Source organism: Trematomus bernacchii, unplaced genomic scaffold (genome assembly GCF_902827165.1).
Source record: "Trematomus bernacchii unplaced genomic scaffold, fTreBer1.1, whole genome shotgun sequence".
Classification (NCBI taxonomy): domain Eukaryota; kingdom Metazoa; phylum Chordata; class Actinopteri; order Perciformes; family Nototheniidae; genus Trematomus; species Trematomus bernacchii.
Window position 1 is genome coordinate 96,149 of NW_022987810.1, and position 6,458 is coordinate 102,606.

Below are 6,458 nucleotides of genomic sequence, written 5' to 3' on the forward strand. Positions count from 1 at the left end.
TTTATTGAAATTAGACTTTTGTGATGAAAATGTTTTTCTTATTGAGAACCTACACTCTGTATGTATCAGTTTTAGCAAACAAAATCATGCACCAAACAATTTGTAAAGAGTTATTTTAATAATAATAATAATAATACATGATACTTAGTAACACATTTAAAGAAGCGTGGGAAGCTGCGCTCAGGATCTCAGGCATCGCAGGTCATGATTATCTATTACATTCAAGAAATGTTATATCGTCTTTTCACAACAGGAACATCATTAAGTAACATAGAGCAAAAAGACTGACTCCAGAGCGCAAACACCGAGACTAGAGCCATTAGCATACTTATCAAGGGCTTTATTGAGCAATGAGGGCAGGGTAAGGTGAGTTGGGGTGGTCAGGGGGTGGTCAGGGGGTATAGTGGCAGGAAGGAGGAAGCTGGTCAGCCACGCCCAGCCCTGGAGACACAGACACACACACGGAACAACACAACAGGAAACAAACAGAAAAAAACACGAGGAAGTAATGTCCTACCACTTACTTTACAAGAACATATTCTTAATTCATCAGTTATCGGCTTACTTTAATGCAGGTTATTTAAAACTAGAGAATGCAATTCCTGAGGAAATTGCAAGTGGGAATGCTTTATGCTGAAAAGCTGACGCTGAACTGCTATGCTGAAATGTAATGTGTAAGAAGAAAGTGAAGAATTTAGATTGAAATGATACATGAACACTGGGGGCTTGAATGTGTGATGAGAGAAGAAAAGAAAGTAAAAAGGCTTGGAAAAGCAGCAGAATATTTGAACTGCAAACCTTTTAACTAACTTGATGGCGAATGATCTGTCGCCATGGCAACGGTATTTGGTGACACCACATAATACGCTTAGATGTGTTGATGGCTGCATCGTTACCAAACCTGTGAAGTTTTTGGGCCGTTTGGAGCATTTTTACTGAAGTTATGAGAAAACTGTGTTTCACAGAGAGCGTTATGTTGCCATGGCAACGGCATTTGAAGAAATCTCAAAATTGTCACGTAGATGTCTTCACGGCTGGACTGTTAGCACACATGTGAAGTTTGAGCACCTTTTTGACCATTTTCATAGGAGTTATAGCAATATCGTTTTTTACAGCGAGGGATTCGTTGCCATGGCAACAGCTTTTGAGGAAAACTCACTTATGGCACATAGACATGTTGAAGGCTGGACCATTAACCATTATCTGAAGTCTGGTGCTGTTTTGACCATTTGCATAGGAGTTACGACAACATCGGGTTTTTTGGCGAGGAATGCGTTTCCATGGAAACGGCATATGGTGAGATCCCAGATTTGGCGTAGAGCTGTTGAGCCATGGACCGGTGATATACAGATGAAGATTGGGGGGCGATCAGACCGTGTCCATTGGAGTTACAGCGACATCGTGTTTTATGGCAAGGGATGTGTTGCCATGGTAACGCCACATTATGTAACATCAGATTTGATGTAGAGCTGTTCAGGGCCACAGTGTTAACCATCATGTGATGTTTGGTGGCGTTCTGAGCATGTCAGTTGGAGTTATGACATCATCACACAGGTGTTTGTGTTTGAGGTGACGACGTTATCAAACACTTGTGTGTGTGTCCTGAGATCAAAGGTTGCCATGGTGATGTGCAGTAATCAGTGAGAGGAGAGCCTTCCATTGTTCTGAATGAGAGATAAACCTCTTCCATGTGAACGTTTTGTTGAAGAACCGTAGCAGATATTGGTGAAATTTCAACGTGTGAAGCATCCCAGGACCCTGACGAGCGTCTCAGTCTGCTTCTGTGTACTTTCGGGTCAATAATGTGGCCTTTTTGGCAGATTAACTAAATGTGTGTGGCTGTTGCTGTGAGGAAAGATCAGGCTGAATTTACAATGGGCCTTAATGGAGACAGGTTGAAAGTTTTTGTCAAGTCATGCCCTCAAGAGGCATTTTGTTTAATTATTTTGCTTAATTTCTTTTCAGGAGTGTAGGGTTTGGGAATTATGGCAGGTTTAAAAAAAAAAAGATGAAGGCGAATTTCAAGCTGTCCCCCACTCTAGCTGTGACATCACGCACTCGAGCCTTAACAAGCTGCGCAATACACACTAATGTTACAATCTGAAGAAGGCCTCTTTACCAAGGTCTGAACAATGTTTAATATCTCTAAAAGTATGAATCTGATTTAAAAGTTGTGTTACACGAATAATGTCAGAAGGATGTGTAACATTTTAAAGTTGGAATGAGGTTTCTGAGTGAAAGTATGAAGGAGCAGTTAGCAGTTGAAGTCGCATGAAGATTGTTCAAGTCTGAAGAGTTTCTCCATTGACTTCCATGTTAAGAATGTGATAAATTATGGGATATATCTCGGGAAATATGAAAGTTATGAATGACAAAAGTAGTAGCAATCGATTCCCGATCGAGCTGAATGTTTTGATGTTTGAACGGAGTTTCTGCAATGTGGAATGTGGGAGCAGAAGAGGGACAAAAAAACCCGGCGGAATAAAAATAACTATAAAGAATTTGTGCGTAGCAGAACAAGTAGTTGGAATGATGTATCAGCATTCCAACTAAACGAAGCAACACGGCATTCTAAAACTATACATCAGTTGGCAGACACATGTGATGGTTACAGTTGTCAAAGCTGACATAAAGTGTCGGGAGGGTAACTGAGGTGATCTAAGATGCCGCAAGATCTCAATCTCCATTCCCTTATACAGCTTTAGTAAAGGCATTCATATAATAATGGCTCAAGGAAGAGTGATGTTTAAAAACCATTAACTGAAGGTTTGTTTCCGTAGATGAACTTGTGTTTATTTTTTATGTCGGGTGGCTGGATTTCCCACGGCGCCTGTAAATGAATAACATGGTGATTAGCGCACAGAGCTATGGTTTAATTGATCAAATAATTAATAATATACAGTGTCTTGCAAAAAAGCAGTTTAAAAATGATAAAAAGAAAAGATATGAAGCGTTATAGCGTCTTTTATAGTTCCAGGTGGGTTTTACAAAGCAGGATAGAGCAGGGGGTGGTGAATGTCTATGAGATGTATCTTGTGGCTTTATATTAGGTTGTTGTCTCATACAGTATGTTAATATAACATTTATTTAATATATGTTTGTTATTTTTGTGTAATGTTTAGTATTTTTAAACTTTACTTTTCACTGTAATATCAATCTTAGTATAACACCCTGTTTATGGTACACCCTAAATGAATGGTATATAAAAGGCCTCTCTATTGCCCCTTTCACACCAACGCAACTCCGGTTCAAGCTCCGTGCTAGAGCTTTTCTGGTTCAGAACCGGTTCTTCGGTTTAGCGCCGGCTCTTTTCACACCGCTCAGAGCCCGACTGGTGCTGCCGCTGCTGCGTCATGACGTCACAGTTTACGTCGCTGAGTTTCTCCCCAACGCCGGAGCTCACCTCACAACAACAACGGGCCGGGGACTGCGTCGGGTCGATGATCGTGTTGCTTTTAATCATACGAAGCCAGATTAAATTAAATAAGGACTTCTCCAACCTTATACTTTTCTCCAGAGTGCCGTGGTTCATTGTTTATTAATGTGTTTCAGCGGCATTTACCGACCGCTGCTGGCTGCTCTTCAACGGGAGTGTATTCTCCCGTTAGCTCCGGGTTAGCTCACACGGCTCTAAAGTATTCACTGTCTGACTGTCACACAAGCAGCTGATACATATCCCCAGTTCCCCTTAAGTGAATGTGTGTCAGTCTGAATTGACGCTGTTTGGCATCACAACGCTGTTATGAAAGTTTCTCTGGTATAACATGGGTGATGTTAGCATAGCAACCGAAGCTAAACTGACTACTTGCTAAGCCGTGTTCTACAGGCACTTTTTACCGGCGTATTTTTCATTATGATTCTACTTGTGATAGTCGGACATGACAACCTGTGCAGCCCATGTATTGATTCCATCCGATAGCTGCTATAATAACAAACAACACGTCTGCCTGCTCTCCACAATGATCAATAACAGCGAACGGATGGTCAAAGTAAGGTACAAATAAACAGAATCACACGAAGCCTGGTTAGTGTTGCCTGACTTTATAAAGCGTGTTTTTTTTTTACAAGTGTGTGGTTGCGTTCTAGTCACTTTGCTCAGCACTACTGCTTGTTACAACTTTTATTTGCCGTACTCGCCTTAACTGTTAGCTCAGGTTAATCTCGCCCCCCTCCGACGTACGCGTGACGTATGCGGTTCTTGCTTCTAGACGGACAACTTTTTGGTGCTCGAAACGAACCGGATTCCGGAGCTATGACGCTGCTCCGCTGCGGTGTGAACAGGAAAACCCGGTGCTTTTCAAGCACCAGCACCGAACCGGCCCTGAAACACCGTTGGTGTGAAAGGGGTATTTGTGCCATTGTTGGGTTAGGTTGGTTGTTAGTGGGGCATGGCAGCAGGCCCTACAGCAGTGAAGCCTTGTCAATTATTGTAAAACAAGGTTTAAAAAATGCCTTCATTTTGATTGAACCCAGCTTTGGTGTTGTGTTTTACTTGCTAACAGATGACACGTATAACAGTTTTTAATCAAGCTGCCAGTCGTATTGATTTGTATCAGCCAGGAAAATGTCCCAGAGTAAATAAATGCCAGAGAAGTAGCTCATGTGTGATTAACATCGTGTTTCAGAAATGTAAATATGATGGAACGAAACAAGACAACCTAAACATAATCTTTGTGTTCTTTCCTTAGAAATGTTGATAAGTGTTTATTGACATTTTACTTTTTATGATGAAAGAAAAGTGTTCAAATTAAAACATCTGTGTTATGGCGCATTTCCACTGCAGGGCCTGGCACGGCTTAGTACGGTATAGTTAGGCCTTGGTAGGCCAGGCTCACACTATGCTGCGTTTCCATTACAGTTTAGTAGCTGGGGCAGTAACTATAGTAACGCAGTCGTGACGTCATCTTCAATGCGAAACACAAAACCAACATCAGCCGTTAGCTGTTAGCACTCAGAGCTCACAGCTCCTCATATATGTTCAGAAACTAGACCAAAGTTAAACAAGTACAAACCACAGACTGCCTGTGTCATGGTGAATACAGTCGCTGGTTTATTTATGTCTGTATAGGCCGTTGTTGTGAGTGTGGACGGTCGGAGCATATACAACGTTAGCTTAGCCGATCTCCATTCAGAAAACACGCATTGTAAAAGGTGTTTCGCCTGCCGTCTGTCTGCAGACTTGTCAAATCATTAATTCATGGTTTTTACTAACCGGTATCAGTATGTTGTTACTTCGGCATCATTTTGAAACGTGTATTACAATTAAATCACGGTAACATATGTTCATCTTGTTGTAGTTGCCAGCGATTATCTCACTAGTTTAGCATATTCAGCCCGGTTGTTGGCCCGGAAAGAACATGGATTTTGGAGAACCAGAAAAACTGTGAAACAGTACCCGTTAGCCGGAACTACCCCTAGTGGAAACGCAACAAAAAACGGGCCGGGTTTGGCACGGCACACTTAAACCGTGCTATGCACTGCAGTGGAAATGCGCCAATAGTGTCTAAACAGTAAAAAAGGGGAGCAGGTTAGACTCTGAAACCTGTCAGGCAGATAAGGGTGGTAATTTGCAGAATCAAAAACTTTATTTGAATGTTGCAGCTACAAGAATAGAGGTTTTACAACACAGAAAAACAAAACAAAAAAGAGTTAAATTGTACTAAATAACCAATTTGAAGACATAATGGGCAGCTGCAATTTGCAGGGCATAACCGAGACTAGAGACACAAGCAGAGTTAACAAGGGCTTAATTGAGCAATAGGGGCAGGGTAAGGTGAGTTGGGATGGTCAGGAGGTGTAGTGGCAGGAAGGACAAAGTAGGTCAGCCACCTAGCCCCAGAGATACAGACACATACAGAGAACACTGACAGGAAACAAACGCAGAGAAATAACAGGAGGAAGTACTATAGATCCGAACACCTAGGTTACAAGTGGATTTAAAAACCATAGAATAAAAACAGAAAAAAAACAGCAGTCATTCAAAAACCATTAACAAAAGAGGAAAAATAATCATTAACAAAATCCATCAAACTAAGACACACAAGTTCCTCGTTACTAAAACGTGTATAATGAAGATTAAGCATTTGATGATATATATATCATCAAGACTATTTTCTTTATTCTAACATATTCTTAATTCATCAGCTTTTAGCCTACTATAATACACATCATTTTTAGCTCTGTTATGAACAAATTCCACTTTAATATGAATTCTGAAGCGAACTTGCTACTAATTCTCATGGGGTAATCACAGACTCGCTACGTTTAAGCCTACCGATTGCAGTAGGAAATGTTGCTCAAACTCAGTTTTGTCTGCATTTAAAAGACAATAGGTTAACATAAGAAGATAAAGTAATTAACCTGGTTATGAATAGTTAGTTGCTCATATCTCAAAATAACATTGTCAGAATGAGAAATACTGCTCTTACTGAGAAAAGGCTGTCATTTCCCGTCAGCTT